Source organism: Serinus canaria, chromosome 3, assembly GCF_022539315.1.
Source record: "Serinus canaria isolate serCan28SL12 chromosome 3, serCan2020, whole genome shotgun sequence".
In the NCBI taxonomy this organism is placed as follows: domain Eukaryota; kingdom Metazoa; phylum Chordata; class Aves; order Passeriformes; family Fringillidae; genus Serinus; species Serinus canaria.
The window spans coordinates 62829398-62856923 of record NC_066316.1 but is presented as its reverse complement, the minus strand read 5'-3'; the positions used below and the strand labels follow the sequence as shown (position 1 = coordinate 62856923).

Genomic DNA, 27526 nt, shown 5'->3' with positions numbered 1-27526 from the left:
TTAAAGTGATTTCAAAATAGATAATCTAGAGTCCTTTTGGTACTGTTTTAAAAAAATTTAAAAACAACCAACAAATCTATGCTATGCTCAAAATGTCTAGATCTTTTAAAAAGCTTTCAAAGCCAGTTTGGTATCATGTGGTAGAATATGACTGAAGACGTTAATTTTGTGTTTCCACTGAACACAGTCTTTAAGACAGAGAACTTACAGCACTCTTCACAGGACACCATTTCAAGTGGAAAACGGCAAAGACTGCTGATTCCAGGCCAAGGCTGGGTTTTTCCAAACTCCTGCATGAAGGCATGCCACCGAGGCCAGCAGCCTTGACAGAGGCGTGCAGCTGCACCACGGCCTCTCCCTGTGCGACGTATCAAGGCTCGGAGCCAAAAAGGGTCACATATGGCTACATCCAGGTGCCAGCTTTTTGTCACACGCTCGCTGCTTGCGTCGGGCAGGAGTGGGAGGATGTCCTGTGTCATTTTGCTGGTGCAGTTTGAGGGACTGCAGCCAAAAAGAGGAGAAAGAAGAGGGAGTAAAGTCAGCAAAGCTCCAGGTAAGAGCTGTTTCCCTATTGTTTCCAGGGCACCGGGACCTGCTCCTTTCCCCCACATCAGTTCGCAGCGGGGCAGCTCTGTGCGCTCTGAGGGCCGCGGGGCGCAGGGACCCTCGGCAGGTGCGTCCCTCCGCGCTGGCTGCCGGGGACGGGGTGTCCCAGCCCGGTCCCCTCTCCCGGCGGCAGCGGCAGCGGCAGCATGAGCCAGCCCTGCTCGGTGTTTTGGGGACTGCTGCCTCACGCCGGCCACCTCCGGGCCTGGCAGCCCCCGGGGCCCGGCCCCCGCGCTGCTCCCGCCGGGACGGGCTGTGGGGACGAGCGCGCCGGGGGGGCGGGCACGGCTTCCCGCCGCCTCCCGGCGCGGCACCCCGGCACCACATCCCGCGGCATCCCGCCGCCCCCGGGCACGGCCGCGGCTCCCGGCGCAGCGCCATCCGAGGGCACGGACCTGCGGCGCCGGGTGAGGGCGGCGGCGGCAGGCGGGGAAACCGGGGCCGGGCGGGGGGCGAGAGGCGCGGGCGGGTCCCGCTCCGCCCGGGCCGCGGCTGCCGGGGCTGGGTCGGCCGCCCGGGCCGGCTGCCGGCCGGGAACATCCCGCAGGAGCGGTGGGGTCGCGGGAGGGGCCGCCCGCCCTGCGCCCGCAAACCGGAGCGTTCGCGGCGACGCGGAGTGCCCAGGTACCGTGCGCGTCCGTGCCGGCCCCGGGCAGCCCTTGGGGCATCGAAGGGAACGGAGAGAAGTTTGGAGCAGAGGAGCGGTGAAGCTGCTGGGGAGGGTGGTCCTGCGGACGTGATGTCCCGTGGCCGACCACCGCATCCCAGGCGTTCTTCGGGACAGGTCAGGGCGATCTGCCTGTGCCTCCCTGCCCTGGCTGCTTGCGGACTGACCAGGTTCAGTGTTTCTCAGCGCCAGGTATTATTAACCATTCGGGGAAGCCGCTAATCGGTGTTATACATAGGCTGCATCTCATCGGGAAGGAAATTGAAATTACTTTTTCTCCGGCAGAAAAGCAATCAGAAGTGCGCCGGGTGCGATTTTTAAGCACGTCTCCTTCCTGTAATTATGTTTATATGGTCAAATTAGTCACTGGTGACAACACGAAGGCTAGAGAGTAATTTACTGCTTAGGTATATTACAACACATATTTGAAACATAACTTTTGTACATGAAGTCCATAATTTAAGTTGCACGGACGCGATAATGAACAACTAACATGGAGTTTGTGGATGCAAAATATATTCCTAGAAGACCAGTTAAAATACATCACCAACTTTCAGCTTTCTGTGTTTGCAAGGAATGTCCTTGTATTTAGATCACATGAAAGGCAGGATTTTTTTCTTTCTTTCTGTTTGCCACAGAGTGTTTCTTAATCCAGTTATAAATGATGCTTCTTAGCAGTTGTTGAAGCTATTTGTGGACTTTGCAGAGCAGGCAAGTGTTTTTAGCAAAGAGGGAAGTAGAAGAGTATTAAAAATTCCTGAAGCAATGGTTAAAATTACTGTGTACCTTTGGGGGCATTGTGGTTAGGATTGGTTAATGTGGAAATACACAGGGCATATTGACTTATACTGTATAACTTCATCACCTTCTGTATCTAGGGAAAAAGAAACATTTATTGATAAAAGTTTGATCAAAACAGAGACCTTAAAAACAGCTGAAGGAAAGACAATGTCACGTTGTTTACCTTTTCTGACTGAAGAAGTCATGGGGATGAGAATGGTCTGAGTTACTGAGTTTTTTTGTTTCAGCTTATAATATTCTCTTTGAAGTTTGGAACTTGAATATGCATGCCAGGATGGTTTTGAAATATTACATTGTGTTTGATAGCAAATACTTACAAAATTAAGTAAGATAATATGAAACTTAACTATAAATACTCACATAACTTCTAAAAGTACACACTTTATTGTACTATTAGAGTGAAGGTTTAGTTCTGTACCTTAGTTTTGTAATGCATCCTGTTGGAACAGAGACCACTGTCTTTTCTTTTTTTCTTTTTCTTTTATTTAATTAGATGTGTCATGACAGTTACAACTTAAGGCAAAACAGCATAACACATCAGTATGCTACAAAAATATGCATGAACTTGAAATTCACAACAAATGTAAAAAATATTGATACAAGTCATGAAATGCAGAGAAACTCAGTCAGGTCATACTGTTAATCTGTCTGAAAGTGCAAAACTGTTCCCTTGTGTCCATTCACTGACTATCCTGTTAATGAATATTTTCTGTTAGTATCCTGATGAGGGTTTTTAATGAGCTTTTCAGAATGTAACTGTTTCCTTCAGTTTCTAAAACCTGGGGTGGAAAATCTGTGAGGGATCATTTGTACAGTTATCTCCACCAGCTCAAGACCATATGTTCCCTGAGCTCCTGCTGGCCTTTTTGCTGTACTTTGTTGCTTTCTCCTCCTGGTGAAGATGCCTCAGGACCACACTGAGTTCTCTGGGCGTGGCTTCATCCTGACTGGCTTTGGGGGCAAAGTGAGGGACATTGGTGTGTTCTCTCCACTTCTTGATGTCCAAAGAACCTCTGTGCATTGCAGCTTCTCCCTAGAGTGCACCTCGTTTTCTCAAAGAGTTTTGTGAGCAGTGGAACAGTTCAGGATTTTGGATTGATACTTTGCACTCTGTGGCATCCAGACTGGCCACTCAGACCCATGGGATCACCCCCACCACTGAAAGGGGAGAATTACAAAAATAAATCCAAGTGATCTTGTCTGGTAGAAGTATTTAGGCAGTCAAACATCTGTGTTAGAATGGATTAAGATTCTGGCATTTGTGTTTTTACAAGGGGATCATCCTGATTTTCATTGCAGCCTAAGAGTGTGGCTTAGCAGAAATCCTAGAAAGTCAGAATTGGTGATCTGTTTGTGAAAAGCTCCCAAATCTGGCTTTCCTCACGTGAAATAATGTCTTCTGTACTTGACTTAAAAATTCTGGTTTTAGAAGTTTTTCCCATTTAAGATTTATGTTTGTTATTTCTTCCCTTCTGCCCTGACTATATTAATTTCAGCCTGGTTTCCTAAGGAGATGAAGCTGAAACAATAATAATGCTGTCTGACTGATAGCTCCCCTCATTGCCTTGGTGTATTTTGTTTACCCTTGGGGATTAATTTCCGCCAATACAAGCAGAAGAGCAGAGATTTCAAAGTGATGAAATTTTACAAATCTCAAGTCTTCTGGTGGCCAGGGAGATGAGGGAGATGAGGTTGATGCCTCTGCTGAAGGAAGCACTGTAACAAGCATTCAGCTTAATAGACATCAGAAAATTTGTATGGGTGCTCCATAGGATGCTGAGCTTTATAACTTCTGCTGCTCAAGGCTTGGTGATTATATTTTTCAATTTCTTTGCTCTATGGGAGTGCACAGTTGTGGAAGTTTTGATTGTGCCTTTTTTCTCCTTTGTCCTCTCAAAACAAGCTCAGTAGGTCTGAGATGTTTCTGATAATGAGCTATGAATACAAACACTGTCGTTCCTTGACTTCATAAGCTGATGTTTTGCTTTTCTTGTCCGTGATTTAATACTTCTTGATACAGGGTTGATTGCCAGTGGTGCAATAATTTTCTTTGTTTTCTTGACTCAGTGCAAACACTCGATTACTGTGGTCACAGTAAAGCCTAGCTTCTTCCACAATCAGTTTCTCTCAATTGCTTACAAGTTTTTGATTAGACTTTAATTTGCTTCCTACTGCCACTGCTGTTTCTTCTGGTTAAGGCTGCATCTGAACGTCCTTTTCTGCTTCTTCTGCACAGCAGGATGCTGTAACACTCTCCCTTTGTCATGAGAAGGATAATGGAGGAGAAATATGAAAAGGTGTTGTGAATTTATCTAGCAAGACCTTTATGAATACATGTGCTTTTATTGACTTTTAAGTGGTGGTTTTTGTTCTGATTATTTGTTTTGTTACACAACTGAGGAGCTGTGTTTACGGGTAATTGACCATTTTCTCCTTTCTTGTCTTGCCAACATTAAGAGCATCACAATACTTGTGTGTCTTTTCTCTTTCGTTACCTCCTTGAATTACTGTGGGTAGGTTTTTTTGAGGTGGTTGATTTTTTTCTATTTTTTTTTTTTTCTTTAGAAAGATTTAATGGTGTATCAAGTTGATTTGCTAGCTCCTTTCCTGTTGTAGAAATTGTATCAACTGGCCTTGCTCTCTGGGCATGAATGTACGTATATAAATAATAAAGTGCTCACTGGATAATGTTGATTTCTTTGAAAATATTTTTCTGCATTTACATTGCACAAAGCTCTCCTCTCCATCTTTACAATCATTTATATACATTAAAGCCTTCATTCCCCACTAAAGACAGAGTACCACCATGTTTGTGTAGCAATTCCATTTGACTTTATTCTCTTTTGATATTACCAAGAGGAAGGACGAGGTGCACAGTGTTGTCTTTTTTTCTGGGAACAAGCACAAACATTTATGTGGGGTCTTGCCCCGCCTCATCCCCTTGCACTTGGCCGAACATCCTTCCCTGCTGCAAGGACCTGGCCTCCTGGCAGCCCCACATGGCTCTCCCTGTACTCCAGGTAGCTGCCACCCCAGAGCCTGGGCTGGGTGCCTCCCAGCTGTCAGAGACAACTCCCACAGCAGTTTCTCACCAGTGGTTGCATCGTTCCCAGGAACGCGGGATGTAGCATCCTACGTAGGTGCTACCCAGTCTGCTTCGCTTCAAATGCATCCAGGGGATGGATCTGAACACTCTGCCAGTGGAACTGTTTCACTTGTGCTGTGCTGAAACATTGGGTAGGATGTGCAAACCTGTGCCCTTACCTTGGCAGGGCAGAGAAGGGCAGTGACATCTTGCAGAGAGGGAGAGTGGCCTCTGCCCAGAGACCAGGGGGAGGGCTGGGGTGGGCTGGCAGCAGGAGTCCTTCACATGTTTTAGCTGTGGCTGAGGCAGCATGTCGGGCTGCAGCCAAAAAAAACAGTCAGCAAAGGGAGGTGATGATTTTACCCGGGTCAAGTTTGCACTGTATGTGGGGAGACAGACCTTGAGCAGCCTTGGGATGCACCCACCTAAAGCACTTTTACAGGAGGATTTCAGCTGGCTTCCCTGAGCACAAAAAGCACTGAATATATGCAGCAGAGGTTTTCTGCATGTCTTTGCTTTGGTATGTGGCACACATCTTTCTGTGCTGAAACCAGAGGTAGGGGCAGATTCTGTGCTGGGTTGTGCTGCAAGGATGCAGCTCTGAATGAAAAACATTCCATTTTCTGTGGAAAATGTGTCTCTAGGAAGATCCCAGAAAGACAGTTGCAGGTCAGGGAGAACTTGCTTTTTTCTTTTTGCTGCTTTTTCTTTTAATCTACAGATTAACCAGTATTTACTACATATATAATAATAGCAAAGCTGTCTGTTGTCTTTCCCCATCTGGCCCACATATTCCATCCAACAGAGGAAGGTGAACTGGGTTTACAGTACACAGTGATGTTTGTACTTGCAGTTCTGAATACCTGCTGAGGCAGAACAGAGGGAATAATTTATACTGCTTTCCAGACCCCATGGACAAATGGGTAGCCATTTATTTTAGCCTTTTCCAATTACCTTTGCAACCAATTCACAACTTTTTATTGGAAATCCAGACGTTTGTCTATAGGCTCCTGAGCAGCCTGGAACTGTGATTAGTAATGCAGCTTTGGAGTTGTTGAAATGCCCTTGGAAGATGTGCAGCATTCAACACCACACAACTTGGTGTTCTGTCTGTATAAAGTCCTTCCCTTTGCTCAGGCTCAATGTCCCTTTTAAGTTTTGTTTTGCCTTCTTTGGAGTTTTGTGTCATTTGTATCTTTTAGCTGAGCACCTGACCCATCGATATTGTCTTCTTCATTACAAGGTACCTTGGTCTTGCTCAGACAGATGCAGAATCATTGGCAGCTCTTAAATATTTCATACTAACTGATGAAAGTGCTCTGTGGTATTTCACTGAATGATGACAAAGACATTGTCATTGAGATGATTCTGTGCCCTTCCTCTGCCTCATCAAAAATAGCTTTAGTTCCTGGGCAATACATGGTATGCTTTGTTCAGAAGCAATTTCTCTCTACCAAGGTGGATTTTATAGTCTTTAATTAAGGGAATTTCCATAAAATAGGGTTGCTAAGATTTGTCCTGGAAGTATACCTTGGTATATTTCTTTCATCTCTTGTGGATGATGTTTGTTTGGGTAAGAGGACTAAAGGAAGATGAAGATGGGAAGATGATACCTAGAAATTCTGTCTCTGACTGGACAAGCAGTTCTGAAAATAAAGTTTGAACTAGAATTTCCCCCATAGTATCAGGCAGAAGCATAAGGTTTTCCTGAAGTATACATATTTCTCAGGGCCTAGCCAGTTGTGAATAGCATTGTTTGCTTTGGCAGATGACACAAAAAGTGTTAAGCAATCATATGGCACTTCATCTTGATTTAAGTCCACAATACAGTGGGAGTGCTGAAGTTTTTCTGCTGTTTGTATGAAGAGAAATTTTGAGGATTGGCTTTATATACTGCTCTGAAAAAAAAGAAAGGAAAGCCACCCCAGAATTGAGGAGCAGGGCAGAGGTCTGCAGTTGTTGCCATTTCTTCCGGAGGATGAATGGAATGCTGCCACAGTGACAACTTGTGATGGGAAGATGCTGATTTAGCTGCAACCCTGACTGTAGCAGAGCCTACAGGGCTTGGACACAGGATTGTGGTTCCCTGGTCACAGGGAGTCAGATGTTGTGGCATCAGTGTAGTTCACCTTTCCTGTTTCCTTGCAAAACAGGATACACTCACCTCCAGGGAAGGAGCCATTTTCTAGAGTATCAAAAACAAGATCATCATGGCTGGAGCAGTTGCCCCATGAGGAAAGGCTGAGGGATGGGCTGACTCAGTCTGGAAGAAGATGGCTCTGGAGGTGCTGACAGCAGCCCCTGGTACCACAGGGAAGGATGGTGCACAAGGAAAAGAATCCAAGGAGGCAGAGGTGTGTGCTGCCCACAGTGCCTGTAGCAGTTCTGCTCCGGGGAGTTCCAGCCCCAAGGCAGCACAGCTGTGATCAGCCTCATCTGACCTTGGTGCTGGACCAGGGAATCCTGAGCCCATCCAGAGCTGTCCCGTGACCCTGTCATTCCAAGCTCAAAGCTGAGCCTCTGAAAAGTTGCTGTGAAGCCTTTGTTAACCATCTATGCATGAAAAACATGACTGGGAGGAGGAACCTTATTTAACAGACTGAAAGAAGGCTGGTTGACAGTACCTTTAATAAGAAATAACAAATAGATGCTAACAACATCATAGTGGTTTGCAGTCCCTGCCTTAAAATATCTTGCTAATACAGTCTGCCTTAAATATGGTTAAATTCAGTGTTGCAAAACAATTTCTAAGTGTACAACGTGATCTATTTCAGGCTTCAAGTCTAATTAAGTCTGCTGCAGCCTTTGTTCACATAAGAAAAGCTTTCTCCAAGGCACAATACAGTATAATAAAAATGCAAGGACTTCTGTAAACATGTTTTGCTAAAGCTTTAATGTGATAGTTATGTTCTGTGTTCAAAAATGAAACACTGAGCCTACCACTTTCTTGGACATAGGTATTGTGTGCAATGGTGTGACTTTAAAAGAAAGGTCCCTAAGTGGGGATGGGGTCTTCTAATGTGGCTTGCTTGTTTTTTTTTTTTTTTTCTTGGGAAGGTCAGTTGTTAGAAATTCTGTTGTTACCACCCTTTTGATATTGTCTCTAAATTTCTTCTCAGAAGAGCTGTACTGTGGTGAAACCTTTTGGTAACAAAGGCTCCAGAGAAGACAGCCACTGACTAATCTATCATTAACACTGTGAGTTGCTTCTGTTTAACAAAAAATACTAAAGAACCATGACAAAAAGTAAACTATAAGCAATTGCTTCAACAATAGATAGAGTTTCATTTAAGCAAACGTCAAGCAAAAAGCTCCTCTCCATGTTGTCAAAGCTGTTTCATAAGCAGTGATTGAACATGTGTTCCCTGAGTAACATAAAAGAGTTGGCATTAAGAAGCCAGTGGTGCTTTCAACCACTTCTCCTCTCTTCCCCATCATTACTCAGAAACTGTCACTGAAAGTGCTTGCTGTTTACCTCAGAGATCTTAAAAAAGCTTAAAAAGATGAGTGTGTGAGGGTTGGAGGAATATTTGTTTTCTTTCCCTTTGAACTTGCATTTGTTTGCTGGAAAAGCTAGAATTGTGGAAGGAATTAAATTGAATAAAAATAATTCTCAGCCAATTTCTAATGGAAGCAACCTATCATTGATGTGATTGGAAGCTCTCCACTTGAACATAGAAGGTATTTATCATAAGGCATGATGCTTTTAGGAGAAAGCATCACTGAAAAGGCAATGCTGGCTTTTTCTGTTCTGAATTGGTAGTTTTATTATTTACAGTTTGAAGAGAGAGTACATGCTGTCCACGAAGTTCCTTTTATTTATGAGGAACTCACTTTTATGTTCTTTCCTTCTGGATTCTCATTAGTTACAGGTAGCTGGAAGTAACACTCCAAAGTAAAACGGAATAAATTGGATGGTGTGTTTCTTGAACAGATATTCCAAGAGACTCAGTGTGTTCTATTCTAGCAAGTTTTTAAGCTAAAAAAAATAGGATTGTTATGATATTAATATTATTATACTGATTCATTTTGCTTTACTGAGTATCAAAATAATTCCAAATGGAAACCTACTTGCTGTAATCCCATTTAAGGAGATGCAATTTCTTGGGTTGAGTCAACTGTAATAATTCACACATCTTAGCATGGAAATTGAATGTTGTTACAGAAACTTAGTTATCCTGAAGGGATGTTATGAGACATTCAGCTGTATATTCATTGCATTAATTAAGTGACTGGCTAATGATCCAGCCATTGTAGAGAGGTAAATTTTGTCATAAAAAGGGAGAAGGAAGAAAGCTAGAGGCCTCTTTCATAGCAGTTGGTGGTACAGAATATAGAAGAAAGCTGAACAAATCTATCCAGCTGATCAATTTTGCACATCCACATGAAGAGATAACTGCCTCATGATTCTGAAAACCAAAAAAGTCAATTAAAACTTCACACCTTAATGATTTTAAAAGTTGTTTGTTCTTTAGATTTTTGTAAAACCTAGAACCTGAAATTCTATTGCTTAAAATTAAATAAATAATCTGGAAGAACTGAAAGATGAGATTTAGAGATACACCTTTTTTTTTTTAATGAAGCTTCTTATGGCTTAATGGCTTGATGAATCCTTACTAGAAACATTAGCAATGCATTTTTTTTCTAGGTATATATTTTGAGAGGGAATGTTTAAAATTTTTTTATCTGTATCTTGGCCTCATTTCTGTACCTTTTCAGAATTTAGGAAAAAGCATGTAAGATTAGAGGTGAATCAAAGCAAATTTTAAAAAGGTCAATTTTAATTTGAATGGCTCACTACCTCCCCACTCTCACCTCACCTCCCCACTCTCACCTCATGCTCACTCTCACCTCTCCTCCCAGTGCTGTTGCATTTGATTAAAGACATCAAAAAGCTGGGATTTCCAGCCCAGGCCTTTCTGTATGGCTGCCTTTCAGTGCAGGATTGAGTGCATTTGTTACTGCTCTATTCCTGGTTGAGAACTGGAGCGCAGAGATAACAGCTGGCAGTGCTGTCTCCGGGGCAAAGGATGTCTCCCGTAATCCCAGTTTCCTTGTTCAAACTTCCCAGCATCAGTGTTTCATGGGGGAGGAGAAGGGAGGCTGACAGCCTGAGCTGCCATCTGACAGGAGTCCCATTTGATGTACGGATGGCAGCAGATCCCTTGGTTGGGGCTGTGGCAGGGGAGGCAGTCCAGCCTGCAGGCTTAGAAAAGCTGGAGCCCCTCAAAGGTGGAATGTAATTACCATGTGAAGTCAAGCTGTTCCCAAAGTGGGGATATTTGTTCAGATGTCTTACCAGGAGCTGGCAGAGGGATCTGGTTTCACTCCTCCTGTGCCAGTCTGAGCTGCTCCAGCAAGACAGCAAGTCCAGTCTATTTATACAACTGAACAAAAGAGGTGCAGGTTGAGACCTCGTTCTGGTTTTGGGGCAAAAGCCTCAACAGCAGCACACATAGAGACATGTTCTTTTGTTGAAGCATGTCTTTCTAAGGCTCCATCTCTTAAGTGAGAATGTAGCATTCAGAAGCATGAGGATAGATGGCTCATCACTAAATGGGATGTGATGAGGGGGAAGATGCTCAGCCTCAGGCAGCATGGGAGCTAAAAACAGCTCAGTGGTGTTGCGAGCTGTGTTTGCACATTGCCAGCACAGCCACTGCTGAACTTGGGAGAGGCTGGAGATGTTCTGGAAATGTTCAGAGGAGTGAAATCCTCAGGGGGTCATAGCCCTGAAACTAAGGATAGAATATTATGACTTGTTCTTGTCCGGTGTCAGTATGGGAGTTTCAAAAATTGTAAAGAAGATAAGCGTATGGACTGTATAAAAGGCACATAAGCTTATTTTGGGTGAGGAAAATAGATGATGTTGTTCTCCTTTTTACATCTCTTCAGAAAGTATCTTGGCATGTTTTCTGTACATTTGTGCCTCTGAATTTAGAGGGGGAGGATGAGGAGGAAGGGAAGCTGAGGTGAGGAGGAAGGAAAGCTGAGAAGAGAGTGCTGCTGGGATATGACAGAGTTTAGCACCAGTTTGTTTGCAAGTGGAAGATGCAGAGGACCTGCAGTGATGTGTTATATTGTTAATTATGTTTCAGCATAGCTCTGGAGTTGTAGATCCTAGGAGAAATGCCACACTGAAAAAATATGGCATCGAGAATTTGTTGGTGAACTGTAACATCTGAAATGATACTTCTCTAGAGAAAAATAGAGCTTAACTGTGCTAAACATTCAATAAAAACTTATTGCAACTCCAATTTTAATGTTTAAACTGTGAACAAAATACAAGGAAACACTGACTAATAATTCTGTGGCGTCTGCTTTCTGGAGAAAATTGTGCCCTCATTTTCTAAATTAGAGGAACAAAAATAACAGTTTATTATTTTAGGTTTTTTTCCTCAGGTCATGCTGCACTTGATAATAAGACACTAGTAAACAGCTCCTGAACTATCTGTGCTTCTTGTCTTGGGTGTTGAGTTTACAGGATGTTTACTTGGAAGCAGCCACCAGTGGGAGAGGGAGGCAGAGCTGAGGTGACAGAGAGCTCAGGGAACAAGGTCTGTGGCACAGTCAGAGGGCCTGAGGACCCTTGTCTGTGCACTTTGACAATGGGCATCAATGTTAATGAGCAGAGGAGTGAGATTAAAGGTCAGGATGGTTTTGTTTCGTAACCAAAACAGACAGGATGTCTGTTGAGAATGGTGCCTGACTAAATGAATGTACTTTGGCAACAGCAGTTGCACCCAGGTGTCATCTCATCTTTTGGGCGCTGTGGCATGGTATGCCCATGAAGGTTACTTTTCTTCTTCAAGGTAGAGGACACCTTGAATACCATTTTAAATCTTGGGTAGCTCCATCCTCCATTAAAAAATGATGCTATAAAAATACCAATGCTAGACTATTTCCTTTGGTCATAAATTTCCCATAGGAAAACTGCTCCATATTCAACAATTTAATGCTGGGGTTGGTACTGTTGCTTGGGTTTAATAGGGTTTATTAAAGTATCTTCATTATTCTGAAGAATAAAATTGTTTCAGTGATTTTGCACGATTTTGCACTGCATAAGCAGCAAGTTCAGGAAGAACTGGGACATTACAGTGTACTGCTGAAACTGTATATCCAGAAAAGATACTGGTAATCAAACACGAATATCTGCAGGAAAGGTCATCTTAGTTATCAGATGCCTATGCCCTTTTCCCATCCACCAGCTTGCTGTTTTAATGGCTCTGGGGTGGCACAGATTTGTGACTAATCCTTGCTTTGAATCAGCAGTGCCTACTGAGATAATGCAGGAATTGTTCAGAGCTTTAGAGGGATGGATGGTTCAAAATTAAAAACAAAACAACCAAGAAACAAAAGAAACAAAAAAAACAAACAGATCAAAAGAGCTTTTCTATTACACTACCAATTGATTACCTCTAATTCAGAAATTCATTTAAGCCATTCTTATTTCCCATAATTTGATCTTGAAGAAGCATTTTTACCATGTAACCCTGATTTTTTTCCATTTTGGTTTTTTTGCCCTGGAACTGAGTGGTGAGGGCAGCTATCCATTTAATCCAGAATGGGCTTCAACAAAGCCTGCATGTGTGGGCTCACAGTACCTCCAGGCAGCATAGCAAGTGCCACCTTATCCAAGGATATAAACACCACTGGCTTTGGCCTCACACCTCCACCTCGGCTTGGTGGATTTGTGGCTATCTGTGGCCACAATTTCTGCTCATCTTCAGTCTTTACTTCAGCCTGATGATGAGCCACATCTTGCTGTCAGACTTGTTTTGAAAGATCCCCTCCACTGTGTGGTTTGGTGGCATGGATGGCTGTGGGGCATCCTGCATTGGCAATGTTCTTCTGTGGCTGGAGGCCATCCTTCCTTTGGGGATCTTTGAGGTATGAGCAGCTTTTCTCATGAATCTCCAGCTTGTCCCTGCTAAAATGGGAAAACATTGCCTTCTTAGTTGTGACATGAAGCCTTCAAAGCACAGAACAGACAACTGTGTCACCAGGGAGGCTTCCTGAAAGACTGAGCTGTTCGTTTCCTCTAGTGAGGCGAATGAGTGTTGTGCCCTGGATTTAGCTACCATGTGATAAAAGAAACTCATTGTGAAATGTTTATGATCCCAGAAACATGCACTGACATGCTGCACAAAGCAGGGGTTCTGATGCTGCACACACTGGGCAATGTTTTTTCACTCAATTTGTTATTCCCTACAGCCTCTGACTCCCGGTCCATTCAACTATTTTGGGTCCCTTTGTTAGCAATCTGCAACCACCCTCTACTAAATACAGCTTTCCTGGATGTGTAGGTCCAGCACATTTTCTTGTTGCATGAAATCTCAGAAAGGCTATTAGTAAATCCTGACTTTGATTTTTCTTTTTATAGTCGTTTACAATTTCAGATAAAATTGCCACTTGCACTAGTAAAGGACTTAGTGTGTACCTGCAGCTGACTCTCTTTTGACTAGGTTATTTTATCTGTGTCAATTTGTAATATCTGATGCCTGTTTTTCAGCCTTCAGTTCTGTAGCTGAAAGATCAAAATTTCAGGAGAGTAGTTTATTTGTAGAAGTTGCTTCCTTTTTCTTCATGTAGATACAATTTTCATATAAATATCGAGTCTTTTGAGAATCAGCTCCCAGATGTGATCAAAGCACATATCTCTAAAGAGACAAGTATTAGCTCATGAAACTCAGTGACCATGAAAACTTTATAGATCCTAAGAGTATCTAGTGGGAAGAGGGTTAGGCACAAACCCCTGACTGACAGTATTTGGGGCAGAGTAGCTTTTGTGCTACTAACAGATGTGATAGTTCTGCTAAATACCTGGTGTCTCCTCTCCTTCTTGCTTCCCTGAGGATTCTTTGGAGAAGGAAAACATTACTAAGGACAAACAGAAAAAACTCAGAGCACTGTATGATAATTTAACTGTAGAGCCTGGACATCCTTCAGTGGGAATGGACATGCTTGAGTTGCTATGCATGAATATTTTTATTATATTGAATAAAACTCTGAAAGGATCTTGGCTGAATACAGGGAATCTTAAGGCCCTATGCCATGTGTCTCTTCCTTTCTGTGAGATGTATCCTGCCCTATTTCTGTTTCAAGGGGGTTTTATGCATTTCTTTGGAAAAAGTGCATCCTTAGAAGAACTGTTTAACAGCTCTTGGAAGAGCAGTTTCCTGTCTCACAGGGTATTTTTAGCCATCTTCGACCCACAACTCATCAAGACCTGAGGAACGGACCCCCCAGGTCTGGGAGGATAGAGTTTTGTGTCAGTACCTCTCCGCTTTAACATAAATTAGGGAGAATTTGGCTTCTGATATGTATCAGAATATCTGTTACAAATCATGCCTGGCTACAGTAGCCTCTCAGAGGGATCTCTGCAGCTCTGTGGTACACTGCCCCTGCTTTTTTTTTAGATGTCCTCCATACCAAGGGCAAATAAAAAATCTATAGGTCTGCCTCCTTGTCGCTGTAAAGCTGCGTGGTTAATTGATGTGTGGCCTGACCATACACTTATATAGAGCATTGACATGTGAACTGTGTTCAGAATAAGCATTCATCCTTTTCCTCAGCCCAGGTGAAGGGAAGAATTCACTCCCAGAATAATCAGAGGGAATGTTGTTGCTGTTCATACCTGACAGAGATTGACTAGGAAAAATACCCAGTGAATTAATATCAGAATTACGTGCTCTCACTGGCTGCTAAAAGCTGCACAGGTTTCAGTGCACCCACTGTTTCGGTGGTACATACACAGCAGAAAGAAGAGCAAGAATACCACCACGCTGCCTGAGGTTTGGTGTCATAGCACACTGAGTCTGCGGGTGACCTTCAGTTCTCATCCATGTGATACCCCACGTGCCAAGGCTTTCTTCCATTGTTTTATTTCGGGTTTGGTCTCTGTGACACCAGAAGTGGAATATCACATGGTCAGTTACAGCCTGTGAGGTCAAAAGAAGCATTTGCAAATGCAGCTACAGAGCCCGTCTGATGGACACCCTTGTGCTGACAGACACGAGTGTTCTCGTGGAGGACACTGCATGGGGGCAAGGCAGGACAGTGTAATACGAAATTAGAGAGGGCAGCAGTGTTTGAAGACACTTCTCTTGAGGCTTTTCATCCAGGCTTCAGGCTAATTGTTCTGCCATTAATACCAGTTTTCTGATATCAGCATCTTACTGTTGTTATTTGCTACATGCAGGTATCAATACCTTGTTTTCACGACATGCAAAATTGCATTCCCCTACCGATAGCAGCAAGGAATCTTGCAGGGAGGATTGCAAAGCACTTATAAAAATCCTGTTTATTGAATGAAGCCATAATTGCATATGCAGAGGTTAGAGCTGGGGTTTAATAATTCCTGATTTTCTTCTCTGCTCTTTGCAGAGATGCTGTTGTTCCAGGGAGTGCTAGGGAAACCCTTGGGGTGCAGATGTCTTGGTCTGCAGCACCTTGGTCTGCCCTGCACAATGCAAGAATAAAGACTGAAGAAACTCCTTTTGCACTTCTGCTGTCCCTCTGCATCTCTTTAGGGATCAGATATGATTCATTGTCTTCCCTGGGACTGCCTTCCCCTCACCTCCAAATGCCATTCAACCCTCAGAGAACCCTTGTGTGGGAGCAGATTACTTTAGTTAAACATTGGCAAGTGACCACATCCTGCAGCTGGGGTCTCTCTGGGCATCTGACCTCTTTTCCTTCTTGTCATAGGTTTTAAAGAGGGATTTCATTTTGGAACTGCTGACTTCAGCTCTCACATCAATGCCGGTGGCTTTATTAATGGTGGAGGCATCACATAAATTGTCATCTCCTGCTCTTGACTGCCCAATGTCAGAGATGTTACTGGAGATGTCTCTGTAGACAGGAAAGCAGGTGTTCATTCTTTGGGACATTTGACTTTTAAATTTCCTCATTATCACCTTGCTTTTAAGGGCACTGTAAAAGGGTTTGGTTACTTGTGTTGGTGCCCTTTCAGAAGGACAGCACTGCAGGGCTGCCTCTGCAGCCACCAGCCCAGAGTCGCTGGGTTTATGGAATTATCAGTATGAAAAAAACTATGTATTCTTCATGTCTTTGTGCACTGTGAAACTTTCCATTTTACCATTCAAGCAGAGTTTAGCCCAAGTGAAAGAATAACACAATTTCAATAGGAAGATAAAATTGATAATCTTAGATTCTTTTCTGATTGAGCTCTTTCAGTCTTTAGAGTGCTTTTTCATTGTCTAATGCTTCTTTGAAGTAAAAAAACCCAAATACTGAACTGAAAGAACAGTTAATAAGATCCTTTCCCACTTTCATCAGAAAGCTGATGGCTTATTAGCACAAAATAACCTTGTAATTTTCCACTTTCAAATTCTGCTTTCTACCTCTTGAAAATCAACAGACACAGTAGACTTCTTGACATAGGAGAGAATAGTCCTTCCCCTCTGCAGGAGATTGTTGTGGGGCTAGTTGGAGGTTATCTTACACACTAGCTCTGGAGGTTGAAATCAAAACTAAAAATTTTTTTTGTAGTCTTCTTTTTGTTAGAAACTTGATGTTCTACCTTGCTGCAGAAAGGAATACGTTTTCTTAAACCAGTGTTGAGTAAATGACTTGGACTTCTTTTTAGTATGGAAAGGAAGTTTTTCTTTTGCTTAGAACTGACATAATGGGGATTTCTTTTGAGGAGTTTGGTTTTGTTTCTATACTTTTGTCCAGAGCAGTTGGGAACAGTTGAGCTGGTTCCTATCAAATGGGTATTTAGTGTGAGTGTCTTGTTGCTGAGAGACGTCAATAATAAGGGGATACACTATGAACACATGAAGGTGCTTTCTGCTGTATAGTCTCTGTGCTCGGCAGCTCATGGGTTACTTGAGTAAGACATAATATTTTTCTGTTTAATAGCTTTTGATAGATTTTTCTTCCTTCAGGTTTTTTATTACCTCCTCAACATTATCTATTACCTCCTGAGCCTCCCACTCAGCTCTTTAGATTGAACACAGTTTTCAAATCCAGGGTAGATTTGCTACAGATATCCAGAAATATCTGGATATTTGCTCCCTGAGACCACCTTCGTGACATCAAGCAGGTTGTGTCTTGGAAACACTTAATATTTGTTGCCTCTTAATTCTGTGAATATTTGAAATACTAAGATGATGTGTATGGAAAGCAAACCATAAATCTGTGGAGGTGTGTGAATTTGCAGAGTGTTGGTTTCTGACGAACATCTGGCCAAGTGACAGGACATCTGGAATGATAGCACAATCTTCCCACAGCCAATCCTCATTGCTGCCATATTTCACCTCTCTTTTGCTGAGAGAGTACTGGTACTGTTGTCTCATTCTCACCCTCTGCAAGCTGGTGGGATTCTCTCCTTGTCCCTATCACAGCTGCTGCCATTGTTTACTTGTCCACTTCAGGTACATAGAGATGTTGCCAGTGCATTGCAGACTGAGCAGTTTTGAATGCAACGAGCATTGCTCTTTGCCTGTCAGCACACATAAATATTGTGAGGTGAAAAGCGGTGTATGTGCAGTGAACACCCCTCAGATGACCAATCCATTGATTATGCCAATGGTTTACCTTGAGATGTCCCAGAAGAAAAGAATGAAACAGGAACTATTGGGAGAAACAGGAACTCTGCTCTGTTGAGGAGAACAGTTATTCGGTGTATTTGAAGATCTGAAGAAAATGTATGTTAACAAAACAACGAAACTTGTGTCATTAATATTTAAAGCCTAATTACAGCAGATTATTTTTACACTCTATCATTTAGCTTAAATTTTTAGGGATTCCACATGAGAAATGAAGATACTGAGCAGTCCTGCAAATAAGTAATTCAGTGTGTTCTTACAGTCAGGACTCTTAAGTAAAAGTTGCTTAATTAAGCCTCATTAATACAGACAGTTCTGTTAAAAAAAAAAATCCTGCTGCTCAAAACAATCTTCATTTGTTGCTCATTCTTGAATGTTTAGAACAGATTTAGAGTTTTAAATGCTATCAATAAATATTAATAACACTATGTCTTGAAAGTTTGGGATTTTTTTTCTCTGCATCTGTGAAATTGCTTTTGAGAGTAGGAGGATGTCCTTATGCAAGTTGCTGGTAGAGGAAAGAACTGCAACTGTAAGCAAATTTGGCTTAAGCATAAGATAACCTACCAAGTAGCTATAGACTTTTTTTTAACCTTGGTAAAAGAACTCATGAAATGTCATTTCTTTACATTTCTTTCACTGCAGATGATGCTTATGGCACAAGTTGTTTAGCTTAATAGTTGCAACGATGGGTTCGGAAATTGAAATGACCTCCAGTATCTGTTCAGATGTAGAGCCCACCTCTCTCTGTGTATGGGAATGGCAAAAATGTGCAAATTGATAAGCTCTATCCATTTTTGAAAGATAAACTCCTCAAATATGGTTCTACAATATGGAAATCTTGCCTGCCAATATCCTTCATGTTCAGCAGAGGCTCTGTGAGGAGGATTAAGTCATTGTGCATCCTCTCAGGTTTCAAAGATGCTTCACAGAAGGCAAAATTACTTGCTGCTAGTCCAAACCTATACAAAATCCCCCTCTTTGACCCCTGTCCTGCATTTGAGATCCTGGAAATGTTCCCACTGATGTAAGTGTGAGTTAGATAAAGTATTCAATCCATCTTAACATCACATCTTTATTTCTTCCACGTAGGCACCTTTTTTTTACTTCACTGTACTTTCCCTACACTGAAGTAGGGAAACATGCTCCAGATCAATACAATTACACAGTGCACAATCTAAATTTGTGCCCTATTTGTGTATTTCAGAAGAAAGAGCAAGTTTGCCTCTTACAGCTGATAAGATGCTGTAATTGCAGTAATGGAAAGAGGAAGCATGAAGGAGAAGAGTTTGTGTGTAGGCTGAAGTTTGGTCCCTCCCCTGCAGTGGAGCTGAGTTCAGCCAGCAATCTTGTGCCTCTCAGCAACTGGTATAAAATGCCTCTTAGCAGTGGTCAGCACTTAGGAGGCTGCTCCTAACACAGATGGAAACTCAACTGAAGGCAGAATGAAGCAACAGTTACCATGAATTCTCTCTTAGGAAGCTGTGACAGATGAGTGGTTTAGGTCACTTAAGGAATCACTGCCGAAGGTAATAGCAGCAGCAGGTTTGACCTGAATTTGGGAGAGTGCATCTTGACAAAACTCAGTGGCAAGCTTCATTCTGTGACTGGCTACACAGACAAAGCATACAGAGCAAACTTGGCTTAGAACCAAATTTTAGATGATTTACATGGAGAACAAGGATGAAAAATTTTAAAGATCTAAAAGGTAAGGGAGATTATCCCAATGAGTCATGGGTTTCTAAGAGGATCCCTTTGCTTTCTAAATTCCTGCTGGAGTGTTGGTGCAGCTGAATCCAGTCTTCGTCCCTGGCTTGGTCAATGGCTTATGTCTAAAGGATTTCATAGAGTAATACAAGGAGTAGTGCAGACCATCTGTCTCCAAATGTTTTTGAGCCTTTTTAAGCAATTTAAGGTCATGCTGCCAGCAGCAAGGAGGTGAATTTGTGCCTTTCTTCCACACTGCTTCAGAGGGATGTTGGTTTTTGATGTTTTCAAGTGAAAATTCAATAAAGACATTAACCTCATTAATCACAGTGTGAAGAAAAACCCTGTCAGAGAATCCAGACTTTATCTTTGCCTTTTGCTTTTTGAGACACTGAAAGGAGGAGAAAAAAGGCATCAGATGTGTCTGAGTGATAGAACTGAGAGTCAGAAATTGTAACTGGACTGGGGAAAAAAACCTTTTACCATAGGTGCCAGAAATGGAAGTCTGAATCTGACAGGGAAACTTGAAAGGCAGTCTGTCTGACTTGCTTTGCTGGAAAGGTCTGCTGTTCTGATCCTGTTTTCTCTTTATGGGCCAAATTTTTATCAAGTTGTTTTTTTCACTACTATCTTACACAAGTGCAAAAGGAAAATATATCATTAAATCTAGTGGTTTTGTGTTTGTACTTGTATAAATAACTCTTTAGCAAGCTATTTATTAGTTATTGCTACTGCACAGCATCAAGGGATAAAAAAGACTCCAAGTGTAGATGTGCCTACACAAAGATTGTATTCGTAAGGGAGCACTAAAAATGAACACCAGCCTAAATGGCAGATGCCATGTCCATTATCTGGAATCTGGTATTTAAAGTTCATACTCATAAGGATAGTAGCAGACTTATCAGAAAGCATCAGGTTAGCATATATTTCAAAACTTGCAGTACTGACAGCTCCTACAGAACCGATGAGTTGGCTTCATAGAGGTGAAAGATTTCTGATCTTCCTGTCAGCAAAAGCATATGTAGACCTGGTAGAGAAGGTAATGAAAATATTCATGGCAGTTTTGACCCTCGCTGCTATATTTTTGTGCTGACCCTTCATTTATAAATGGATATGGGAAACAAATGAATCATCATTTTGTGGTGGCAAGTATAAGGTTCAGCTTCCCGGCAGAAGTGCGTAGTTAATTAGTTATTGACAACAATGCTCTTCCAGAGCGAGGGTAGACTGCATTTGTGTGTTTCACAAATGGATTTTGGATTTTGTTGTTATCTTTAAACCATGGATTTGGGAAGGGCAGGTTTTGAGCACTGTTTCAAAGGGTGATAAAGCACAGGAAGCCATAAGAGCTTTCTCAAATCCTGCAACTACTCTCTTGCAGTTGCCTGATATTCCCTTGCCACTTACTTTTGCAAAAGATATTGGACATAGTTGAAGTATGGTTTCTGATCTCAGCCAAAATCAATGGAATCAATGGATCTCTTCTGTCATTGATTATGTGCAGATTGAAAATTATAACTGGGCCCTGCCACAGATTAAAACCCAATACACTGTTAAGGACATCTTCATTTTGATTTTGGAGCTTTATATTTCTATTGTTGGAGTCTGTTGCCCAGTTGAGCAATAATGTCATTTATTGTGAGACACATGTCAGAACCACACTGAATAAATGCAACTTCCACTCTGTGAAAGCAGATTTAAAGCTGGATTTCCTCATATATAACAAGACTGCATGACAGCTAGTGCTGACTTGTAGAACATCACAGACAGTATAATTACCTGGTACAGCTGCTGGGAGTTATTTGCATAACATATTGAGGGCTGAGAACAACTGCCACAAATTTTACATATCATCAATTCCCTTTACTTTTCTAGCATCAAAGCAGCATGCCTCGCTTTTCTCCTGAAACACACCTGTAAGTAGAGGCCAATATTATACTAAAATGGGAGACAACTGGATTTTTTTTACCTACCTGAGCTAAACAAATACAATTGGACATTTCAGTTGGATACGTGTAAAGTGACATATATATATAATATATAATAACCACCCAGTTACAGCACTTTCTTTCTCAGAAAAATCCTGATAGCAGTCTTATTGAACAGCTATAGTCACATCTTTTTTCTAAGTGGCCATCTGATGAATTAAGCAGTTCTGGATATGACCAGAACTCTAGAAATAGAAGTTTTGGAAGCATTTTCCTAATCAGCTCTTGTGTGCAGTGTAGAAATGCTCAAACCACCTGTGGCAGAAGTTCCTGTGCACAAAATCTGTTGTGGTTGCTCAGCAGTGAGGAGGGCATGACAGAGGGTGGCCTGTTCTAGTGACTTCACTGAGTTTATGAAACCATGTCTCCTTTCCTCCTTGTACTCCTGCCGTTTTTCCACACGTCTCCAGGATGCTGAAAGAGTTTCTGTGCAGATTTTTTATCAGTTCTACAGTGGTTGGATATCCAACTTTTGTCAGTTAATGGTATTTGCAGATTCAGTGGCTCTCCTGTTCTGAAATCTTACTCAGTAAAGGAAAAGCACTGTCAGAATGGATGATTATAGCTCTGAATTACTTGAAAAAGTGAATGTAGAGGAGATGGAAGATGACAAAGATGGAAACCATCTGAAAAAAAAGTCTTTTTCAAGGGAAAATTAAGAAGCAGACTTTCAAATAATGAAAGTAGCAATAACTTGAGATAGAATTAAACAAGACTATGTTGGAAATACTGCTGAGGCTGTTGAACTTTCTGCATGAGGTATTTTCTGTGATTATTTGTCCTTACTGGGATAAGAGGAGGTGTCAGACTGTTGAAAGAGGCAGAAGAGTAGTCACAGCACAGAGAACCCAAAGGCTGTTAGGCTGGAACTGAGCTGAAAAAAAAAAACAACCTGCCAAAAAACCACAAAGACTTCAGCAACTACATCTGCTCTTTGGCTGGATGTGTCTGGAGGGCAGAATGTGCTTCAGAAACCCACAGTGCCAAACTGAGTGCAAACATCACTTCCTTAAAGTGATATTTTTCTTCTTGTACCCCCACAAAGGAATACAACTCTTATTAATGAAATTGAATTGCAGATTTAGAAAGCAAAAAGGGAGAAAGAAGCTGATGACATTTCTGGGTTTTTAACATTTGAGGGAAATCTGTTGTCCTGGGAAGGTGGGGGGGCACTACAGTAGGCGTGTTTCTATTTTGTTTTAGCAACCAGAGCATGGCTATATTCTCAGAAGCCACAGTTCAGACTCTGGGGGAAAAATGCAAAGTATCATTTATATGTCAGCTGTACTGTGATGTTTGTCACTCTTCTCAACACAGCACCATTGCCTTTTTTATTTTTTATAACTTCCATAAACTTACACATGATAGGATTGTGTGCAGGGAGAATCAGATGAAAAGATGGTAAGGTAAAACTGTCATTTTTGTTATAGGAGAGCATCTTTGTATTTTCAGAAAGAAATCTCCATCTACAGTTTTCCAGGAGGCTGTTTCTTTAAAAAGATGTTTTCAAGATTGATTGGTATCAGGTGTTCACTGCCATGTGATGCAGGTGTTACCATGGTGACCACTCCACTCCTTTAGGTAGGCTGTCAGAGGCTGTAATTGTGCTTTAAAAATCCTGTGTGCAGTATGATAACCTGCACGGAAATAAGCTGTAGCCTTGCTCAGACAAAGGCCTGTCTCTGAATTTGCTGATTTCCACTGCTGTTTTCCACCAAGAGAACCTTGGTGACATGATGAAATGTGTGCTGGTTTTGAGATGTGGCTTTCTTTCTGCCACAGAAGATTGTATACTGATGTTTGGGGGAGATTTCTTTCCTCTCTCCCTTTTCATGAGACAAACAAGCACAACAGGCCCTACAATATAATGGGAAAGGTTAAATTATTTTAGCCACACTTCCTCCCCAGCCCCATTTGAGTCTGTGGCTCTTTCTGGTCTCAGGCCAGGAGATAAAGCTGGTTGGAGCTCTGCTGTGTCTATGTGGCTCTGCTTGTGCCTGCCTTCTGCTAGGGCACGTGAAAATAGGGGTTTTACTGACACACTGGCGTCTGTGTGGCTGTACTTCAGACAGTGGCAAGCCTGAAGTGCCTTCTCTGCCTTTGGCAAATCTCTGACTAGGGATTAAAATTGAATTACCCTTCAAAATGCTGCTTGCTGACCCTTGTATTTCATGGATCCTAATGCTGCAAACACTCATTTGCCTTTTTACAGTGCAGCTGACAGCAATACTATACTTGTTCCTTAGCTTCTGCAGGATTAGGGACACAGGTGCTCTCTTTCCATACACTGCTTATGTCTGTCCAAGGTAGTTTCCATTTTGCCTGCCACAATCTGCATTTCTGCTCCAAGCCAAGTAAGTTGTAGTTGACACAAAAAAGTATTAATATTGCAATGCTTATTTATTACCTAGAATTCTGCATCAGTAAGATGGAAGGTAAAGAGAAAAGTTGGTAAAGAGTGAGGAAATTATAAGGATGGGTTAAAGGTTAAGAGGCAAAGGCTGGAAGTGCAGTAGAGTTAGAGGCTGTTGTGAATCCTGGCCCAATTCCTATGTATCCCAGCTACTGCTTCTCAGCAGCAGTCAAAAGTCCCAGGCTCAGATTCCTATGGATGCCCTTAAGCAGGATGGTATCCTGGGAACCATTTTTTTTATAACTGGCTGTATTTTTCTCCGTTGGTCTCCTCAGAGGGCCTGGGTTCAAGACCACAGCAGCAAAGGAGCCCTACAAGGATGACCTAGTCTGTTGCAGTAGATCAGATGGCAGGGAAAACTCTCACCATTAGAAAAGAAAATTTCTTTAAATAAATCTTTCTGATGAGGTCTTTCCCATTTCTTTAATTTTAATAGGGCTCGATCCTTTAAGTTACTCCACAGCTTTTACCTCTCCCAGCAGAGGTAGAGAACTGTAGACATCAGCAGTACTCAGTACTCTGCAGAGTTAAGAACAGAAAGTTGACCATTTGGACCGTCTGTATCTTGGTAGTCTCTCTTAAGCCTCCACCTGCTATTTTGAAAATAAGATGAAATAAGTATCTATGGCCCCAGTTGTACAGAGTGCTTAAGAATGTGTTTTTTAAGGATGGAGCTATGAAAACTGGACATACAATCAAGTGCTCATGTGTACTGGATCTGTGCACTACAATGGTGTGTAGTGCTTCAACTTGGATTTCAAATGGCATTTGATTGTATAGTGTGCTTCAGTTTATTGATTTTACATTATCCTCTCCTGTAATTGAAATGTCTTTTGCTAGGTATTAAGTGGGCTTTAATACCACACATAAATGGAACACCTACATGTAGTTGAAGGTGAGTGTAATTAGCAGTCCTCTAGGTCAACTTTGTCATGTCCCCACTGTATTAAGTATGTGCCCTGCAGCTGTACTGGGCATCTTTTAGAAGCCACAGCTACTCCAGGGTTCAAATTCTTAAACTGAAATTTCCCACTGGCTTTTAATTAGATTAATAAATGAATGTGCAGTGAGCTGTAAGGAAGTTTCTGAATATAGAAACAACTAAACCAGACCCTAATGCAGTCATCAAGCAGTTTGAATAATTAAATATCAAAAGCAGATAAAGAATAAAAGAAGTCAGACTTTGCATAAAGTAGGGCATGATATGAAGACTGACTGATATCTGAGGGGATGGTAAACAAGAGCATCTGTCCTTTCAAACACCACATTTATTGATAAATAACATGCATTTCTATGGGTTGCTTTGCATCTAACTGTGTAAATAAGACTGTAAAATGCCAGCCAAAGCTATTACAGACAACACAATCAAACACTGAATTTTCTGGCATAAATGTGAGAGCTTCCATGGCTAGTTCCTTAGTGGAGAAAAGTGACACAGAAAGTGACGTAATTTATTAATTATTGACTCATTCTTTGTGTTTTTACTTCTGTTTTTCTGATTCTTTCCTTCTTTGTGGTGAAGGGCTTCCCCTTCTGCTTCTGCTTTGTTTCTCTAAGCAACAGAAACATGCAACAAGAAAACCATCTGGAAATTGGACTCTGTGCCAACCCTATTGAGAATAAAAAAGCTGATTTTTGATGCCTGATATGGAGTACCACATGCTCTGTTCTGTATGTCTCACAGCCAAACTGGAAATCTGGCACCATGCCCAGCTTCCAAAACATGAAGACTCTTAGAATACAGATTCCTGTTGTTATCAGTGGATAGTTCCCCATCTTTTTCTCGCCTGTCGTGTTGAGCATCTCAACCTGAAAACTCTTGGTAACTGTAGCCATCTTACCCTGCTCTGTGCATTGCCCACAGTAAACAAAACTTTACTCACCAAGGAAGGCATAAAGACATCCTGGGCAGCACTCATTAGACCATGTATGGAAGATTGTCCAGTTTTACTTCTGTCTTACCAAAGGGATGTTGATAAACTGGAGCAGGAGTTGGTCAGGGAGGAACACTTGAGGAGATGATGAGGAACAGGGGCTTGTTCTCTCCTGTTGCTGAGAAAGTGGAGCCAGGCTCTTTACAGAGTTGCACAGCAAGAGAGCAAGAGACTATGGTTATGAGAGACTATGGATATGATCTAGAAGAGGACAGATTCAGACCTGATGTAAGAAGGAGCCTTTTCTTCATGATGGCAGTGAAACCCTGGCACAGAGAGGTTGTGGAGTTTCTATCCTTGAAAATATTCAATAGCTGAAAGGACAAATCCCTGATAACTTTGATCTGAATTAGTTATTGACTCTGCTTTGAGTAGGAGGTTGGAGTAGATGACCACCTGAGGTCTCTTCCAACCTGAATTATTCTATGATTTTATAACAGTGAGTTTACAGCCTTGATATATCCTCTGCTTCTGGCTCTTTCCCAATCACCTCCTCCTGTCCAGCTCTCAGAGATCTACCCACAATGAGTAACACTGGGTAACACTGCTGTTTTCCACCAAGAGAACCTTGGTGGCATGATGAAATGTGTGCTGGTTTTGAGATGTGGACAAACTCCCATTTTGACAAAACTCTGCCTTGTCTTCATAAGAGAGTTGCTTAGCCAGGACTTCTAGGCAGCTGTCCCAGCAAGAAAATGTTTGCTTTCCTTTCATGCTGCCATGTATTTTATTTAGAATGATTCTTTGTTGTCTTTCACATTGCTGTTCATCTGGAAGCTGGTATTTGACTTTTCAAAATGGTGGCTGGCAAGAAGCCATAACAGTAATTAGCAGAAAGGCAGAACAGAATTCCAACCAACACTTAGCTGAGGTATTTTAGTATCACAAAAATGAAGGGTTTTTTCTGCTTCAGCAAATGAATAAATAATACTGTCTAGAGTTCCAGCCTCAAGCAAGTTCACAGAACTTGCATTCAGGGTCCAAAATAAAGTGGAGGAGTTTCTGGGAGCAGGAGCAGGAAATGAGCCAAAGACAGTGGATACATGTTCATTTAGGCAAAAAACAGATGGGAATAAAAAAATTAAACCACATACATCAAAACCATGTGTCATTGGCAAGAGACTGAATGACTTCTTGCATGAGAAAAGTGTAAAACATGTTTCACACCCAGTCAACACCTTGACTGATTCTGTGCCAGAGTTTAAACCTATGCCAGCCTGTCCCTGTGGCCTTGTAAATGTGCTTGGGGAAGAAGATGGTTATGACCAATGCTGAAGTTTAAGCTACTGTTTTCTACCTGACTGCCTCATCCATTTACTCCCATATGAACAGAAGAACCTTGTTTTGTTAACATGTTTTCACCATGAAAGAGTTGATTGTTCTTTTTTATTTTTTCAGGATGCAGACATTTTAGTGTATTCCTAAATTTATGGGTGTTGAAATTCTGAAGCAAGCATCAGTGGATTGTAGCCTCTGAGAAGCCACTAGAGTCTGCTTCCTCCCAGACCTTTCTTCATGTCTCATGCACCCCATCTGTTCAGAAAGTATTCAGCAAAGTCAAACAGGATTCCTTGCTTTGATTTAAATAGGTTTTTTTTAGTTGTCCCAGAAGCAGTGACCCTAATTCATTTTTATATGCAGAGCTCTTTTTCAGAAGACTAAACAGAATAAAGTTGAACTACTTTGTACTCTTCCTAATTATATTACTTGTTCCCTTCGCCTTCTCAGCTGACTTTGAGAAGAGCTCAGC

At 41.9% G+C, this 27526-nt stretch overlaps 1 protein-coding gene across 3 annotated transcripts in view; it reads left to right on the top strand.

Annotated features, from left to right (window-relative positions):
- Positions 1-490: 490 nt before the first annotated feature.
- PKIB (cAMP-dependent protein kinase inhibitor beta) overlaps positions 491-27526 on the top strand; it is a 53570-nt gene continuing 26534 nt past the window's right edge. Inside the window, exon 1 of one of the 3 annotated variants that reach the window (XM_018917048.3) lies at positions 491-553. The gene's annotated coding sequence lies outside the window, so the exon portion shown is untranslated. Of the gene's footprint in view, positions 554-948; positions 1014-1131; positions 1231-27526 lie in introns of those variants that run through there. The other 2 variants (XM_050972394.1, XM_050972393.1) reach the window with 2 other exon arrangements.